Genomic DNA, 7510 nt, shown 5'->3' with positions numbered 1-7510 from the left:
AACTGTACTGTATCCCTAAATGTACCAATAAACTCAATAAAAAAAAAAAAAAAGTCACTCCAGACATCTGAGGGCACCACATTCCTTTCCCACGCAACAGCAAACCCTCTGGGCCCCAGCTGTGAGCGCTCCTGAGACTTGCAGCTGAGCCAGGTTCCCAGGGGAGGGCGCCAGGTACACTATCCAAGCCCATCTCACCAGTGACCAAAGCACATCCCGGGCAGGAGCGAGGGCAAGTGACACAGAGAACTGGAGAACTGTTACGAATGGTTGCCTGCCAAGACTTGCTGGTGATTCCGCTTGGGAGTTCACACATAGCATCTTCTTGACACCAGGGACAGGGTCATCCCAATTATAATCGGAGGACAAATAACAGGACTTGTCCCAAATAACATACTGTGATGCTCAGGTGTCCCAAAACCAGTCTCAGTATTTGATCTCTCCCTCTCTGTCTCTCCACCCTCCCTTTCTCTCTCTCCCTCCCTCCCTCTCTCTCTCTCTCTCTCTCTCTCTCTCTCTCTCTCTCTCATATCATGTGCATGTCTCAAAATGCCTTCATGCTTGGTGTGGGCATATTTGATAGTCCACCTGCCCTGGCATTTTCCATTACAGGAAATGTACTGAGTGGCTCTATTATTGACACGCCACCTTGCCCCCAGCATCACACAGGTGTTTGGGATGGCACCCCTGACCTCCTGACCTGGCACATTTACAGGGAAAGCTTAAGGCCTGCAGGTCACGTGAGTCTACCTCGCTGCTCTATAGATGCCGCAGACCCAAGCTATTCCCCCTTTTCCTCAAGGAGCCCCTGCACTCCGGGAAGGCTGGAGAGCAGGTTGCCCACCAGTGTCAGGCTGGGTTCCAGGGCCCACCCATGGGGTTAGCCAAGCTACCCTAGAACCACACTGCCCTCTGAAATTAGCAGCCGCTAATTAGCAAGTACCTCTCTGCACCCCTCACCAGCCCCGGAGAGATCACCTCGCCAACCCCCTGCCTCCTCAGCTTTTAAAAGGAAAAGGATACCTCTTGAAGCAGTGAAGGAACATCCACTCCATGCCATCAAAATATAAGATCCGAAACACAAATCATGGCCGGCAAAGCCAGGTGGACAGACCGGGTGCTAGCGGACCGAGTGAGCCGCTGGTGGACGCCCCACTAACTCCTCATCCTCCTGCTGACTCCTGACAGTTCCCTCCTGTCAGGAAGACACCACCTGCACTCATCTTCCCAGTTGCCTCGTGTAAATGACCCCCAAGTTCAATATCTCTAGCCCTGGACTCTCACCCAGACTAGAGTCCAGCGTCTCCAAACATCTCCTGGACATTGCCATCTGTCTGTTCAGACATCTCAAACTCGGCATCACAATACAGACTCCCCGTTGTCTTTGCTGTACTTCATATTATCATTTAAATTTTTTATGAAAGTAAAATAGATTTAAAAATGCAAGTGTTACAAGTATATAGCTTGATGACTATTCACAGAGTGACAGCCTCAGGGATCCAGCACCCAGCTGGGAAAGCCAACACCCCAGAAGTCCCCCTGTGCCCCCTTCCAGTGAGGACTGAGGTCCTGCTTCTAGTGAGTTTGGCTAGTTTAGCTACCTTTGCTGGGTATAAATGGAATCATAGGGTCTGTACTCTTTCTCTCATTCAACATCATGCGACTCATTCACACAACTGTGTGGAGTAGCAGACCACCCGTGGGTGTACAGGGAGATCATTAGTTATCTACCCCACTGCTGGTGGGCAACTGGGTCACTTTCCTTTGGAGCTGCTGCACATCGTGCTGCGCTGAACACTGTTTCACGTGTCTTGGGACTCTACGCACACATTTTGCTGTGTGTAGCCTAAGAAGGAACTGCTGGTCCACCGGGTTTGCATGAGGCTTCCTCTCTAGAGGACATGGCCAGCAGTCAGGTTACATTTCTACTACTATGGTAAGTTCTGGTTTGATGCCATTCGTTATTCACCCTTCCTTCACCCCATGTCTATGCATCGTGACTCTTTCTCCTCAGCAGTCATCTCACGTAGCAGCCCTTTCCCCTTGGTGCTGCCTGCCCTGCGGCCTGTGCACTCACTGCAAGCCTCCCTGGTTTCAGCATTCAGGCCACCCTACAGCCCACTGCCGGATAATCACCCAAAATGCTGCATTCAGCACTACGCTCTTCTGTCCCAGGAGCCGCAGTCACTCCTATTCTCCTATGACATTAGAGTTGTGCCTGGTTTTTTTGTTGTTTGGTTGTTTGGTTTTGGTTTTGGTTTTTGGTACCAGGGATCAAACTCAGGACCTTGCGCTTGCAAGGCAGGCGGCAGAACCACTGAGCTAAGTCCTCGGCCCTGAGTTGCGCCTGTTTTTGATGCTCTCTGTGAACCTAATCAGTGATCAAGCAGACCCTCTCTTTCTTTTGGGATTTAGTGCTGCCTTCATATTCACCTCTGTCATTTCTCACTGCCTTAATCCTCTCCTGGTAAGCATCGTACACCAGCCAGCTCGGCAAGTCTTCTTGGCAGTTCTGTAAGAAGTGCCCCCGAGCCCTGTGGCCTCTGGCAAGGGTCAGTGGCAGCAGAGCCTCAGAGAGCTTGTCACAACACCCTTATGTTCAGAGAGGCCCAGAGTTTCAAATAACTTTTTTTTAATCTACTGACTTGGCAGATGTGTTTGTGCCTTTTTAAAGTAACAACTACCACCTTTTTCTTATCTTCTCTTAACCTATGTTTGATGTGAAGGCAGGCAGAACATTGAATATTAACTAGATGGGTAAAGAGTCAGTAACAAAGAAAAATTTCAAGCCTCTGCTTTCCAACTACTTCTCCATGAAAGAAATCTCATCAGCTATAGTTACAAAGCATCTGTCACATTTGCAGAGACTTCTGACCCACAGAGTTTTTTAAGATGCCCATTGTTGTACAGAATCACAGAAATGGATGGAAAATAGACAGCAGCCAAATGTCGCTCTTTTCCCTCAACTGTTAAAGGAGGCAAATCAAACTGTTCTGCGTTCGTTGCTGGATGATGGTTTATTACAGTCATTACTCGAATGAAACGCTACACATTTCACATTCATATTGCCCACATTTTGGAACTGAGAGCATCAGTTTGCTGTTTTAAATGTTTGTTGAAGCTTATAATTTTAATTTTTTATAACATAGTGCTTTTCTTATATACACTTCATCAGATGCTGGATTCCTTGGTAGGGTGGCAAGGGCTCGGGTTATTGTGTTGTAACAATCACCTGAAGAAGCGAGTGGCAGAATGCACCTGCAGATGTCAGAGGCGTCACTGTCCTCATGGATACAAGCAGGCTTCACCAGCCATGAGCACAGCACACACCTGACAGTGTGATCAAAGGCTGTCCGTGGCCCCGGAACTGATGCTTCTCTTGGCCTACACTCAGGTCTCTGCCTGGAAAGCCATCCCTCTTACCCAGCTTCTCTCAATGCCACATAAATATGAAAGGCTCTTTTCAGGACTAAGTCTCCAGTAAATCATCTTCCTCCTACTGTAGACATTATTGATACTACCCAGACCCTTTAATCCCAAATTATGGTTGCCTGCCACTTAGTGTTAAATTGCGAGTGATGTGGTATTATTTAGGAAAGGCTTGAAATCCAGAAGCTTAATTAAGCATGATAGGCACCCTGACCTCCCCCCCGCAGAAGACTGTGTGTCAGTCTTCCTGTTAGACAGATAATGTTAGAAACCTTTCCTGTGCTAAGAAGCACTATTCTGCCTACAGTGCCACCAATGATCATATACAGCCTATGCTTTGATACTGATGTTCCCTGTGACTTGCTGCTGCACCCAGACTTGGGAACTACCTTACCCCTCATACCATCATACAAGCGTCCTGGAGGCTGACCTAGATGCCCGGTAGGATGGGAAACTGGGGATGAACAGATATGGAAGGGGCCCCCCAGAGCATGGCCTATAGCTAAGAGAAGACACTGAATACCTACAGTAGGAAAAAGGGACTGGCTAAGGCACCCTGAGTTCCCAGCCAGTCACCAGCTGTACAGGGTATATGTAGAGTGCCTTAGCACTCTATTCCACCAAGGAAGCCCTGGAGAGACAGGCTTTCTGCTTAGACCCTCGGAATGACCCAGGTGTCTCCAGAACTGGCAGATCTACACACTCGCAGCTGGGGGTTTGGCCCTCCCATCTTGCATGCAGTGAGTCCTAGAAAAAGCCAAAGCCCTGCTCGTGGAGGGGACCTGCCAGGCTGGGATGCTGGCTGTTTGGTGCCTAAGGATGGCTGGCCTGAGGCAGGAGCTGGTGGACCAGGGCTGTCTGCATTTGTCCCAGATGGCAAAGGTATTGCTTCCTGGACCACATGGAGCCCTGTGCTGAGGGCTCTGTTTGAGGGAAATCTATGCCCACCCTCCTACTACCCCAAAGACACACACACCCTATGTCAGTACCATCTTGGCCCTTTAAGTCCCCAGCATCACCAAATAATTTACTCATGTACAGTATCTGTCTGCAGACTCAGAAAACTGCTGATGGGATCTCTGTGATCAGGCACTGAACCTGAAGCTGGGGCTAACCGGTGCACAAGAGCAGCCCTATCTCTGCCCTCAGGGAGCTTACAGGCTAGTGGGCAAGCTCAATAAAGCAAAGACTCACAAAATTACTTATTACAAATGACAATGAACGCTGTGAGAGAAAAGAGAAATACTCTGGGTGTCGCTGGCCAATGGCTACAGCTCCGGCCAGAAAATTTGCCCTCATTCACTCTGAGGGTCATAGTGGGAGACACGCTGCCCACTGCGCCTTGCGGCAGGAGGAGCACCAAATGGGAAGACAGGTGTCCTTTGGAAATGTCCCTTCAACATGTCTGTTGTTGTATTGCAGGCCATAGAAAATATAGAGCCCCACAGTCCCAGGGTAGGCAAGAGCCTAAAAGCCTGGGGCAGTGTGGTTTCCTGGGTTTAAATAGTCAAGGAATCCAAAATGCAGACCCAAGGGGTGGGGCCCCAAAGAAACTGCTTAGGGAAGGTCCCCAAGACCCTAGAGGGCTGTTCCTGCAGGGCAGGAGTGTCCTGCCACCGTATGCAAAAGCCCTGGCTGGACCATAGGAGAAACTGCCAGGCTCCCTGGAGCTGGAGGAAGTCCTGCCCCTGTGCGTGCAAGCAACAGCCTCCTGTGACCTGTGATAATTTTTCACGGTGACTGATGGCCTTGAGGCATCCACTAAACCTGTGTGAAAGAACCAGCACCAGGAGGAGGGAGGGGCCTGATGAACCAACGTGGTGGGACGGGTGATGATGGGCTTTGCCTAGAGCTCTGCCTTCCACAGGCGTGGCCCGGTAGGTGCCAGCAGCTCCTGCTGCCAGCTGGAACCCAACCGCCACTCACTTGGGCTCACCATGGCATCTCCAACCAAGAAGTTGCAATCCGCAAACTGTCAGCACTCTGGGGGCCTGAATTCATTTCTTTCTGCCATGTCTCAGGGATTGAGATGCCCTGGAGCAGTGCTTCCCAAAAGCAATGAGCACACAAAACCCCTGCAGATCTAGTTAAATGCAGGTTCTGATGCAGAAGGTCTCCGTGAGGCTGAGATTCTCATTTCTAACAAGTTCCAGGGGATGCAATGCTGACGGTCTGAGTACTGCATGCTGAGTGACAAGACTTGAGAATATTAACCAGAGTGGATGACATTAAACCTTCCCCTATGCCTCACAGGGAGGACAGTCAGACTCACCGTCTAGTCCTCACTCAGCAAGCATGTATTGAGTCTAAGAACTGCCACAGTGATGGCAAATTGGCAGAAATAAGGAAACCGGAGAACAAGAATCTTTTAGCGTTAATAACAACAACAACCACGATAGTAATTGCTTTTGCTTGAATTTTTATCACATGCTATGATCTTGTTAAACCTTTATATTTGGCAAGGTTCTGTATTATCTATCTCCATTGATTTTATAATAAAATTAAGATTCAGAAAGGTGGACTAATCTTCCTTGTGGTGTTATTTCTGGCTAGAATTTGAACCTGATCCATCAAACCTCAAAATCCATGCAACCCTACTGTGACACCCTTCCTTGCTGTGGAAAGTGAGTCATTAGTTTCGTGGATTCAACCCAGTGGTTCTCAATCTCCCCTGCACATTAAAATCACCAAGAAGATTTTAAAACCCCCACATCCTGAACCAATTACATTAGAATCTCTAGGAGAAGGACCTTCCATCAACATTTTGCAAGAAGCTCCCCGGGTAATTCCAATGTGCAGATAAACTTGAGTGTTCCTGCTCGGGCCTGACTCCTCTTCTAATAAGTGAGGCCATTGAGAAGAGGCTGGGAAAAGCGCCAATCTCATCAGAGTCTGAATTACTACCTCTCCATGCCTACCCGGGACCCTATCCAATGCATTAGCTAAACATAAAATGGTGTAGTTGAAGGCCAATGAGAAAGAAAGGAGGGCAGGACAGCTTGCCAAGGGAAAATAGAGACAGGGGAGCTGAGCGTCCAGGACAGCGCGTGAGGCAGCACACATTCATTGCTGGGGGGAGGATTCAACAGACAGAAAAGTTCCCCAAACCAAATCCTTAAAATTAAAAACATCTTCTTCATCTATGAATATTCCTACGCTTGGCATTAGACAGCGGATAGATGAGTGAATGAACAGAATAATAAAGATGGTGTGTTAGTCAGCTTTCTACCACTGGCACGAAATACTGGAGATAACTCAGAAGGAAGAGGTTTATTTTGGCTTAGGGCTTCAGAGATTTCAGCCCATAGTTGCTTGGCCCTTTTGCTTTTGGGCCTGTGGTAAAGTACTACACCACAGTGAAGAAAGCCGCTCGCCTCATGGTGGCCACAGAGCAGAGAGAGAAAGCAGAGGGGGCTGAGGCCCCACGCACCCTCAGGAGCACGCCCGCACCCCAGTCATACGGTGAGCTGGGGACCAAGCCTTCAACACATGAGCTTTTGGGAGACATTTAAGATCCAAACCATAACAGACAGTGTACATTCAATGGACATGAAAGTTTAGAAGCCCAGTCCAGGACAGAAGTGGGGAATCACGCTGGGGATGAGGAAAAGGATTGTGATAAAACAGACTTTACTTTCTATGAAGCTACTATAGCAGCACAAAAGCATTAGAAAATCAAGTTTGGGGATTTTATTTTTAGTATTGGACTATTTTTCAGTAATAAGATTGTAATGCACTAAGTAGAAAAAAATAAGTGGAACGATCTGTTTAAAGAAAAAAAAAAAGCCAAGGTTCTTCTAGGGACTTCAGCGGATGGTCTCGTACATAATCAAGCTGAAAGTCTGCAGCTGCCCTCTTCTCCTTCAATAAAAACCTCAGATTATAAACTAAGCAAAGCTCTGGGCATCCCATCTATCACCACAGCTTCCCATGGAGAACTTCTTTTCACCTTTCAAAGACTGTCATATACATTATTTTAAAGCTACTTTCTCGTGTTTAATGTTGGAGATAAAAAGCTATTTAAAATATTGCTTGTCAGACTTACACAGCAAATTTCTCTCCCCCCCTCCCCTCCCCTCCC

Source organism: Fukomys damarensis, unplaced genomic scaffold, assembly GCF_012274545.1.
Source record: "Fukomys damarensis isolate Sample0158 unplaced genomic scaffold, DMR_v1.0_HiC HiC_scaffold_30, whole genome shotgun sequence".
Taxonomy (NCBI): Eukaryota; Metazoa; Chordata; class Mammalia; order Rodentia; family Bathyergidae; genus Fukomys; species Fukomys damarensis.
This window is presented reverse-complemented; position numbering follows the sequence as displayed.